The 10524-nt window shown below is 51.0% G+C and overlaps 1 long non-coding RNA gene across 1 annotated transcript; it reads right to left on the bottom strand.

Moving 5' to 3' along the window:
• Positions 1–6932: 6932 nt before the first annotated feature.
• Positions 6933–8183, bottom strand: LOC125147727 (uncharacterized). The gene is made up of 3 exons (XR_007145279.1): positions 7895–8183; positions 7620–7791; positions 6933–7340 (listed from the first exon to the last, which is right to left on the bottom strand). It is a non-coding gene; the product is annotated as an uncharacterized LOC125147727 (long non-coding RNA).
• Positions 8184–10524: the final 2341 nt, after the last annotated feature.

Genomic DNA, 10524 nt, shown 5'->3' with positions numbered 1-10524 from the left:
CGGCGGCGGCGGCGGCGGCGGCAGGGGCAGCGGCTCGGCCGGGCTCGGCCGAGGAAGTTAGAGCAAGTTCGGAGGCGCGGGGTGGGAGGGCGCGACTCGGGCCGTCCGAGCGATGGGGGCGGGGCGCGGAGGGGCGGGGCCGGGGGCGCGGCGCCGGGCGGCAGCAGAGAAAAAAGCGCCGCTTCCCTGCGCGGTGCAGTGCCGCCCGCGCTCCTCGGGCCCGCCCCGGCTCCGCCCCGGCCCCCGGAGGGCCCCGCCCACCGCCCCGCCCCACCCGGCCCCCGCTCGCCCCTCCCCCAGGCCGCCCGGCCTTTCCGCCCGCGCTGCCCGAGCGGCGGTGGGGCCTGGTCACCCGACTTCCCCATTGTCCCGTTTTGGGGCCACCGCGAGCGCCCCACCAAGGTGTGCTGCGTCGGCGCCCCCCACCTTACCTCCTATTGGGCTGGCCCTGAGCTCGGGAGAAACCCGCGTGGTGGGGGCCGAGGGGAGGCAACATCTCTCAAGGGGGGTAGGGGGGTGACCGTGTAGGGGTGAGCGCAGGATTAAGAAAAATGGCTGTATTGAAAATAGGCGGGGCGCCTGGCTGGCTCAGTCCGCAGAGCATGCGACTCTTGATCTTGGGGTCGTGACTTCAAGCCCCATGTTGTGCATAGGGCTTACTTAAAAGAAAGAAAGAAAATAGGAGGTGCTCCTGCCTGGCTTGGGAGACTGCAGGGGGCGGGGAACTTGAAGAGAAGGGTAGTAAGTTAACATTTTGCATTTCTTTGCACACTGGGCAGCAAAGACCTGCTCCTTCTAGTCTTGGTGCTAAAAATACCAAGCTTTCTTTGGACCGCTTGCTGAGATTTGTTACTAAGTTCTGTCCCGGGGAGATGGCTGAGAGCAGTCTTGAGGAAGGAGGCCGACTCCAGGGATGAATTGCAGGGGGGTGGTACTAGAAAGGCTGCCCTCCATGGTCTCCTCCCACCTCTCTGAAATGAGGCACAGGCACGCTAGTGATTCTTAAAGTCATCTAAATGCAAGAGGGCTAGGTGGGCAACAGGAAAGTCACATCTCTCAAAACTGGGCCAGGGAACTAGGTAAACCACATTTTAATACAAGCAAATCAACAGGTTGAGTCCTATTTAAGGAGGAGATCTTGCAACGGAGACGGTTCAGTCCATTCCAGGTTTTTTTATCAAGGGGGAGACAAGCCTGCTTGTGACATCCCAGGCAGCTCAGGGACATCTTTGGGGAATCTGTCCATTCAGTCACCTTTAAGCAGATAGTGAGTGCCTAATCGAGTACCTGTGCAGGCCCTATTTTTAATGCTGAGGGTACAGCAGTAAAGAGACAGCTGAGGCCTCCGGCTCCATAAAGCTTACTTTTAGTGGGAAGGACAATTGCAAGTTGAGATAAATGCTGAAACAAAAGCAAGGAGCTGGGATAGAGAATAGGAGTAACTTTGTGTCCTTGAGGAAGAGTTGTTGAAGTCAAATGAGTGAGGGGACAGCCTGGGGAAAAGCCAGGCTGACACATTCCAGGTTGAGAGCAGTATGTACTGAGGCCCTGAAAAAGGTAAACTGTGGACAAAAGTAAGCTCTGGACTTGTGAAGGAACTGAAAGAAAACCATATGGCCAGAATAGCAAGCCTGGGAAGGAGGATAGGAAATCCTCCTTCCCAGGCTTGCTATTCTGGCCATATGGTTTTCCTTCTCCCCCAAGTCGGGAGGTGGGCAGGGCATGTGAGGCTGTGTCTAGGGATGGAGGCCTTTTATTAAACCATTGAAGGGTTTTATGCGGAAGACTAACACGGTCTGATTTACAGCTGCATGAAGAATACATTGGGTGGGTGGCAGGCAGAAATAAAAGCGTGGAGACAATGAGACTGTTGTGGCAGCCCAGGCCAAAGATAATGGTGGTTTGGACCGAATTGTGGCCACACTAAGATGAGTAGTTGAGAGAAGCTATTTTGGATGTGGACTCAACAGGATACGTTGGTAGGACTGATGGGGGCCGGGGGCAGGGGAGGAAAGGGAGAAACCAAAGATGACTTGTAAGTTTATGGCTGGAGTAAGTCAGTAGACAGTGTCTCATTGATTGGAGGTAGCCTGAAGGAAAGGACTACGGCTCAGGGAGAAGCATCAAGAATTCTGTTTTAGCCATGCTGGGTTTGAGATGCCGGTCAGAGATCAATTCACTGGTCAAGTCATTCGGAGGGAGGCCTGGGCCGGAGGTGGGGTTTGGGAGGCATCATCTTAAAGTCGATAAAGGCTGTGGGATCTGAGGAAGTCACCTAGAGTGAACAGGTAGTTGCAGAAGAGAGGGTTCAAGAGGCACCCAGAAGAGTTGAAAGAGCCAGAGCAGGAAAGAAGACAAAGAGAGGCTGAGGAGGCCAGAGGAGAACCAGGAGACTGCTACAGCCCAGAGACGAAGAAAGGAAAGAGTTTCTAGAACAGACTGGTCAGCTATGTTAGATGCTACTTAGAACTCATATAAGATGAGGACAGGGAAGGATCCATTGACTCTGGCAACACAAAGGTTATTGGTAAATGTGATAAGGAGAGTGTTCATGGAATGGTGGGATGGGAGCCAAACCACTATCATGTTTGGGCAGCTTGTCTAACAGGGAACAAGAGACCGAGGAGGGGTCTCAAAACGGGTGTGGAATCACAGGAGGCTTTGGCAGAGATTGCTAGATGACCCTAAGAGCCATTCTCCCCCTGGCTACATGGCTCCCCAGAATAAAAGCAAGTTTCTCGGACTCCTTTGCAGCTAGGTATGGTCACATGACTTAGTTCCGGCCCACAGTCAGTGAGTGGAGGCATCCCTATGCAACACCTGAGAACCGGCTTTAAAAGGAAGTCGTGCTCCCTCCTCAGCCCTTGTTCTTTCCTGCTCAGTGGAATATCTAAATATCCCACTGGAGCTCAAGCAACCATGCCAGACTTTGGAGTGGAAGGCACGTGTTGAGGATGTTAGTGCAACAAGATAGAATAAATCTGGGTTCCTCATGTTTATGGAGCCACCCTACTTTCTCTGGAATACCTGCCTCTTGACTTTGTTTATCAAAGAAAGAAATTTCTGTCCTGCTTAATCCTGTGTTTCCGGATGCTTGTAGCCATGTCTGGTTTTAACTTTTATTAGAATACAGAGGGTTTTGTTGAAATGTAGAAGTTACCAGAGCACATTTACAGAGGGATAGGAGTGATCCAGGACAGAAGGCAGGCGCAAGGATTCTGAAGAAAGGGAGATGGGATGTGGGCACTGATGGAGAGGACACCCCTGATGGAGGGATACCTCCACCATTATTGAGTGGGGGCTGGAGGCAGAGATGTTTCCAGTAAAGTTGGTATCGGAAAGATAGTCATTCGCACTGATGATACCTGCCGAGTTCTGGACGTGAAGGAGGCGTGAGCTTAGAATGAGGAGAAGGGGAGGGCAAAGCTACCATTATGTACCACGGACTAAATGGTGGGGGTCCTGCCAGCCCAAGCAGCCTCCGGGAGACTGCTCTCTTGTGGACCAGTTGGCCACACTGCAGCAGGGTATGTATGAAGAGGGTGAAGGACATGTCCACAGAGCCACCGTGGCCTCCACCAACCCCCACTGGGCCTCGCTTGACAGTTACGTATTCCATTCCCAGCTGCCACGTGAAACCCACCAAGCTTTACCTGACCCATTTTTATAGCAATATGGGTAGCTTCAGCGCATCAGGGATACTCAAAGCAGAGCAGGCCCATTTTATCGTCCTTTTTTAAAAAATAAAAAGAAGGGGCACTTGGGTGGTTCAGTCGGTTGAACGTCTGGCTTCAGCTCAGGTCTTGATCTCACGGTTCATGAGTTCGAGCCCCTCATCGGACTTTCTGCTGTCAGCACAGAGCCCGCTTCGGATCCTCTGCCCCCTCTCTCTCTGCCCCTCCCCCACTTGCATTCTGCCGCTCAAAAATAAACCTTTTTAAAAAGTCTTTTAAAAAATAAAACAAAATAAAAAATAAAGAGATGGACAGACCCAACCCGTAAAAGGACTGGCTGTATTGTAGCCAGTGACTTCGTTTCCAGGCCAATCCCTGCAGCTGTAATTACCAAGTATACAGCTGAATTATAGTGCAGACTGCAAGCCTGGGATATGGATTATGGGAACAAAAACCAGTACGGGGCAAAGGGGGTGGTTAGAAAAAGAAGCTGAGAGTTTCTTCCCCTTTTCCTGAAGCTGTAGTTGGCTGTAAGTAAAATTTTCAATGGCAGAGCATGGTCTCTATTGTCCTCTGATGTCTTCCTTACCCTTCTGTTTGGTCCAGTTCCGATTTCGATCCCAGTGCTGCGTTTGCTCATCCTGGGCTCCACGCTGCCATACCTCTGTGTACGGGCCAAAGGGTGGGTAATAGGGAGGAAGGAGCTAGAATAGAAGAGTGACTTGGTGGGGCATCTGGATGGCTCAGTTGGTTAAAGGTCTGGCTTTGGCTCAGGTGATGAGCCACGGTTTGTTGGTTTGAGCCCCATGTCAGGCTCTGAGCTGACAGCCTGGAGCCTGCTTCAGATTCTGTGTCTTCCTCTCTCTCTCTGCCCCTCCCCTACGTAAGCTCACTCTCACACTCTCGCTCTTTCTCTCTCTCTCTCTCTCTCTCTCTCTCTCTCTCAAAAATAAATAAACATTTAAACATTTTTTAAAACTTTAAAAAAAGAAGGGCTTGGTGTTTGAGCTCTCCCTATTCTCAGCCTCTTGATGTTGAGCAAAATGCATCTCCAAACCTTAGATTTCTTTTTTGTAAAGTCAAGAGAATTGTAAAACTCACCTCATGAGCTTATAGTAAGAATCAAGTGAAATAATGTTTATAAAACATCTGTAGGCTGTAAGGAACTCTGTTAGCTGAAAATGATGTGTTATTAAGGCCAGACTACTGAGAATCTTCACGTTAGCATGTTTTTGATGGAAAGAAGAAAATCCCACTCGAACTAGCTTAGGCCTAAGGAGCAGAGATTACTGGAAGTATACTCAGGTCGCTCACAGAATCAAAAACAGAACTTGAAACCAGAGTGACTCTGGAAACTGGAGGCTGATCCTGTGGGTTGTGCAGACTGGGAGCCCCTCCAACCCAGTCTGTTTCTCCTAGTGCTCAGTTTACATATCTCCAACACGACTCTACACCTAGAGGTTGGTATGAACTAATCCCAAGAAACTTTAACTAGTCCAGTTCTGGTCATATGCCCACTCCTGGACCCATCAGTGTAGTGAAGGAGGGAAGATTCCATACTTGGACCAGGTCTGGGTCAAATGCACATCCCTGTGGTCCGTGAAGCAACATCTATATGCCAAAGAAAAGATGGTGTGTGTGAGACGTACCTCACACAATGCCTGGCGGAGTTTTGTATGGCTGGTATTCCTTAGGCCATAAGCAGTCCCCCCAGGTTTTACGCAGAATAGTAACATTGTTATATCTGAGTTTTAGGAGGGTCACTCCGAAGGTAGGTGTTGGAAGAATGCATTGGAGAGAGCAAGATTGGAGCAAAGAACAGACAGGAAGGACACTATTACAGTGGTTCAGGAAGTTGACAATGTGGTAATGGGAAGAGGTGACCAGGTTGAAAGTACATGCAGGAGGTAGAACTGAGGGAAGAACTGGTGGGAAGATGAGAAACAGACATCGTCTTCTGGCTTCATAGATAGGCATGCTGTTCACTGAGAAGGAATCTGGGTGACCCTGCGTGTGTGTGGTGACAGGTGACGACCTGGACATCTTCCCTTGAAGTGTCCCAGGACAGAGGCAAGAGGTCCAATTTGCTGTTTAGGGTTTAGGAGAGACATCTAAGCAGAAGCTGTAAATGTGGGCACTGTTTTGGGGTGTTTTTTAACACTTTTTTTTATCGTTTATTTATTTTGAGAGAGAGAGAGAGAGCACACAAGCAGGAGAGGGGCAGAGAGAGAGAATCCCAAGCAGGCTTTGTGCCGTTAGTACAGAGCCCGATGCAGGGCTTGAACTCACGAACCATGGCTGATCTTATGACATGGGTCATGAGATCAGGACCTGAGCTAAAAACCAAGAGCAAGACGCTCAACTGACTGAGCCACCCAGGCACCCCTTGGGCACTGTTTTAATTAGAGCCTGTGTTCAGCTCCTGTAACAGCAACCCAATTACATTGCTTTAACTGAGTGTGTTTTGTTGATGTTTGGTGCTGTACTTGTTGAAAAACTCTGATGAAAAACGCAATGAAAAGTCTAAAGGTAAGCAGGGCGAGGCCGTTCAGAGTTCCACAGCGCCTTCAGGTCCCAGGTCCTCTCTGTAGGTCTGCTCTAGCTTGCCTTCCTGAGGAAGCCATCATCCGCAGCTTGTGGTCACACGTTGGCTGTTCCAGCTCTACTCCCCACATGCATTCCAGACAGGCAGAAGTTACAGCACCTTGTTAGAAAAGCAAAACTTTCCCAGAAATCCCCACAGACCCCTGCTGATGTGATGGCTCCTTGACCGAGTCTGGTCACGTGGCAAGCCTTAGCTCCAAGGGAGGCGGAGAAATGTAATTTTTAAAAATTAAGTCCCCAAGCCTGTTTGAAAGAAAGGAGAGGAGAATGGGTAGTGACAAAGCAGCACAGGGATGGTGGCTAAAACCATGGCGGTAGAGGAAATTATCCTGGGACTGGGAGATGAGAAGGGAAAAGACCAAGGCAGAATCCCCATGAACACAAATTTGGAAGAGATTAAGAGGAAGAGGACAGGGATCAAGGAGACTGAAAGAGCGGCCAGTGGGGTAAGAGCAGTGTCAGAAGGGTGGTGTGTGTATGGGGCGCCGGGTGGCTCAGTCGGTTAAGTGCCAGACTTCAGCTCAGGTCATGATCTCACCGTCCCAGAGTCTGAGCCCCGCATCCAGCTCTGTGCCGACAGCTCAGAGCCTGGAGCCTACTTCGGGTTCTGTGTCTCCCTCTCCCTCTGCCCCTCCCCTGCTTGCACTCTGTCTGTTTCTCTCAAATATAAATAAACATTAAAAAAGTTTAAAAAAAAAAAAAAGAAGGGGTGGTGTGTGGAAGTCAAGGGAAACGAATGTTTCAGGAAGGAAGGAGGGATCCCCAGTTTCGAGTGGTTGGCCTGTCACCCAATGCCTGCTGTGTTGGTTCCAGAACCATCTATTTTAAAGAATCTGCAAACTTCCAAGGGCCTCTTGCTTCTGTTTGCATCTGCAGCCTCAGCCATGGGCCCCCTGCCCTCCGATTGTGTCTCCTACAAGACTGTAGAGATTTGTGGTAGGAACTCACGTGTGAACATGAGGGTCTGACTTGTGTGGTGGAGCACACTTTAATGATTGAGGCTGAGGCCATGTTATCTGTGCTGGTGATTGGCTTTCTCACCTCGTTCATCCCATCCATAAACTGAGGGTAGGAGAGAGGGGAAGGTTGTTCAGTAGATGACCTCCCAGTGCCCTTCCAGCCCTGCCTGTGTGCCACCCATACTGTAATTACTTCAGATGGGAGAAGATACTTTTGCCAAAGAGGAAGTCCCCAGATGTGGCCAGATGAGACATCGGGGGGGGGGGGGGGGGGACAGATCCGAGAGGTCAAGACAAGGACCCGTAAGACTGCCTTGGCTCAACCCACAGCTCTGTCCCTGAAAGCATGGAAATAAGGGATAGCCACAGAAGTGAAAGTCACCTGACGGTGTAGAAGCATTCCTTCTGGAATAATCTCACGTGAACTGGGCTTCATGAAGGTACGCATTTAAAAAACGAATGTGCAAAGTAGTCTCAGGGAGTCACTTCAGCCCGTAAATGGTCGAACCAGAACCATTGGCTTTATGTCCAATCTTCCACCCAAGACTGTGCCCCTGGAGAGTCATAAACATGGGGATTTGGGGGTGCTGTGCTCAGGCCCTGCCCACCCCGCTCCCCACAGAGGACAGGGAGAGAGAGGCACCCCCACACACACACCTGCAGCAAAGCAGAGCATAGGTGGATGCAGCAGGCATCATGGGTGCCTCTCCTGGTCCCTCTCACAGCCCTGGTGAGCTTCTGCTGGTCCCATGGGAGACCCTTGCTGTCCCTGGGGAGTTTTGCTGGGCAGCTCCTGCTATGTGCGTACACTGCCATCTAGGGGCAGCCGGCTGAACTCAGCTTACCAAGCCACTGCTGAGTGTGCATGTGTTGGGGGAGGAAAGAAGGGCTTTTCGGTCTGTGATGTCACCTTCCTCCCTGGAGCTTTCGTTCTCTTAGCTCTCCAATCTACCCACCCAGGAAAGACCATGTATTGCACTATTGCACACCCAACTCCTTGGAGTATCCTGATCTCCCCGCCCTGTAAGTGTCGCCGCTCTCCCCAGTCTCTGCGCTAAGCTCCGCCCGCCCCCCCTTACCTCCCCAGGCTCTGTGAGGTCCTAGCCACTCCTGTGTCTTTAGACATCTTCTGTGCATTGGCCACACTTCATGTTTCTCATCAGTCTTGCTCTCTCTCCTGAGCTCCCACAGCAATCTAGAATGAAAATCTGATCCTGTCAGCTCTCTCCCCTAAACCATGAGAGGCTCTTTTCACTGAATGTTCTACAGAGGCTGGCCAGGTCTGGTCACTGACCAGACCACATCTCAGACCACAGGCCAACCTCACGCTCATTGACCAGCCTGCCACCTCTAGTATAATGGTGGCCACACAGGCCACCCTTCAGGATCAGGTGTTGAAATCTGAGAGCTCAGGAAGGAATTGCCCCTGGCACAAGGAAGCTGCCTCACGCGGGGATCTAGGACCCAAGGCTCTCCAAAGTCCCCTTGCCTCATTTCCGGACAACTGATGAGTGACTCCAGCCCCTGCCTCCCCATGGGGTCCGTTGAGGCCTCCCTTGGAATGGCCTCACAGTTCGTTTTCTCCCGGCACCCCATCCTGCTTCCCCTCACTTTCTGCACACAAATCTCTGAATCCACTTCTGTGTCCTGTGTGCTTGGCTTCCACACATGCCATCACGTCAGCTCAGGAGATCTTCTGCCCATTCCCTTCACCTGTGTGAAGAACATGTGGGGGGGGCGGGGGTGGGGGTGGGGGGAGGAGAAAACCACTCGGGCCAGTCCCCTAGCCAGGTTCTTCAGGACAGGCCTGCGGGTGTATCCACATCACCGACTCCCAGAGCATCATTCCCACTCTGACACTGCTGTCCCACCTTGTTTCCACTGCTGCAGCTGCTTCTGGCCAGCTGGTCCCCAACTTGCTCAGGGCTCCTGCCCGGCTTCTGCCCTCTGCCTCCTCTGTGAGTCTTTGGTGTTTGCCCCCACATTCGGGTGCCCCGGCACGTTGCTGATCACTTGGCTCAGATGCCACCACCCACAACCTTCCTTGGGCAGAACTTTTGTGCCAGTCTTGTAGATATGCCTGGCCGGCCCGTGAGGTCCTGACTTAGAGTCTGGGACCCACCCCAGGTCCAGTCAGTGTGCCCAGGATGGACGGTTTGTGGCACAGAGATGTGGCGAGGCGCCTCCCACGGGAGGGTAGCATGCCAGCTCTCTCAGATGCCCAGGAGAGGGCAGTGATGGGTGGCACACAGGATGTCTACTCCGTCTGCTGCTGGGAGTGCCGACTACAGATAATAAAGTAAAACAAATTTAGATCCGTGCATTAGCATTTTGTAACCAGTCTTAGTATGAGTATGCAGATCCGGTTTTTGTGACTGCTGTATCCTTACTCGTTGATATTTAAAGGCAGTTGAAACATTTATGAGACTCTGAATCGTTAGAATTAGGAAGGGTATATAATTGATTACATGCAATGTTTAAGTGTTCAGGGAAATCTATCTTGTTGAAGTGATAAAAATTCAGCGTATTAATTGTAGGGAGAATACAGGCATACCTCGGCTCGGGCTTTGCTCTGTGATGTTTTGTAGATGTCGCACTTTTTACAGACTGAAGGTTTGCATCAGCCCTGCACCGAGCAAGTCTGTCACTGCCATTTTCCGACAGCCTTTGTGCCCTCGGGTCTCTGTGTTACATTTGGTAATTCTCACAGTATTTCAGACTTTTCCATTATTATCCTATTTGTTATACGGATCTGTGATCAGCGATCTTCGACATCCCAATGTAATTGTGTGGGGCGCCACGAAGCAAGCCCATACACGACCACGAAATCAGTTGATACATGTTGTGTGGCTTCTAACTGCTCCACTGACTGGAGGTCCCCCCCCCCCCCATCTCTCTCCCTCTCCTCAGGTCTCCCTGTTCCTTGAGACACAACAATACTGAAATTAGGCCAATTAATAACCCTACAGTGGCCCCTACCTGTTCAAATGAAAGGAAGGGTTTGTCGATGCAACAAATTGCATTGTTGTCTTATTTTAAGAAATCGCCACAGGGGCACCTGGGTGGCTCAGTCAGTTAAGGGACTGACTTCGGCTCAGGTCATGATCTCACAGTTGGTGAGTTTGAGCCCTGCGTCGGGCTCTGTCCTGAGAGTTCATAGTCTGGAGCCTGCTTCAGATTCTGTCTCTGGCTCTCTCTGCTCCTCCCCTGCTCTCTCTCTCTCTCTCTCTCTCTCTCTCTCTCTCTCTCTTTCAAATATAAATAAACATTAAAAAAAAAAAAAAAAG

Source organism: Prionailurus viverrinus, chromosome D2 (genome assembly GCF_022837055.1).
Source record: "Prionailurus viverrinus isolate Anna chromosome D2, UM_Priviv_1.0, whole genome shotgun sequence".
In the NCBI taxonomy this organism is placed as follows: Eukaryota; Metazoa; Chordata; class Mammalia; order Carnivora; family Felidae; genus Prionailurus; species Prionailurus viverrinus.
The sequence above is the reverse complement of the archived record's forward strand: the minus strand, read 5'-3'. Positions and strand labels throughout refer to the sequence as shown.